At 42.5% G+C, this 353-nt stretch overlaps 1 protein-coding gene across 1 annotated transcript in view; it reads right to left on the bottom strand.

The window, feature by feature from the left end:
• LOC107679033 (sperm acrosome membrane-associated protein 4-like) overlaps positions 1–353 on the bottom strand; it is a 5995-nt gene that overhangs the window by 1908 nt on the left and 3734 nt on the right. The gene's annotated exons all lie outside the window — the stretch shown is intronic.

Below are 353 nucleotides of genomic sequence, written 5' to 3'. Positions count from 1 at the left end.
TACCCCAACCCTAGCCCTAAACCTACCCCTCACAGGAAACGTTGTGCATTTTTACTTTCTCAAAAAAACGAATTCGGTATGATTTATAAGCTTGTTTCCTCATGGGGACCTCAAAAATGTCCCCACAAGGTCAAAATTTACTATTATTACTATCCTTGTGTGGACATTTGGTCCCCATAACGTGATAAATACCAGGTACACACACACACACACACACACGCAGAAACTGAATATAGCTGACAGTCTTACAAAAGAAAACAAAATCTCCACAGACTGGTTTCGGTCACACCCTGGGTGGAAGTTAAAGCCTTTTAAGGATCAGGGATTACAGGAGTGACCCCTCTTTCCACCAC

The sequence above is a fragment of the Sinocyclocheilus anshuiensis genome, unplaced genomic scaffold (assembly GCF_001515605.1).
Source record: "Sinocyclocheilus anshuiensis isolate Anshui unplaced genomic scaffold, SAMN03320099.WGS_v1.1 scaffold2182, whole genome shotgun sequence".
In the NCBI taxonomy this organism is placed as follows: domain Eukaryota; kingdom Metazoa; phylum Chordata; class Actinopteri; order Cypriniformes; family Cyprinidae; genus Sinocyclocheilus; species Sinocyclocheilus anshuiensis.
The sequence above is the reverse complement of the archived record's forward strand: the minus strand, read 5'-3'. Positions and strand labels throughout refer to the sequence as shown.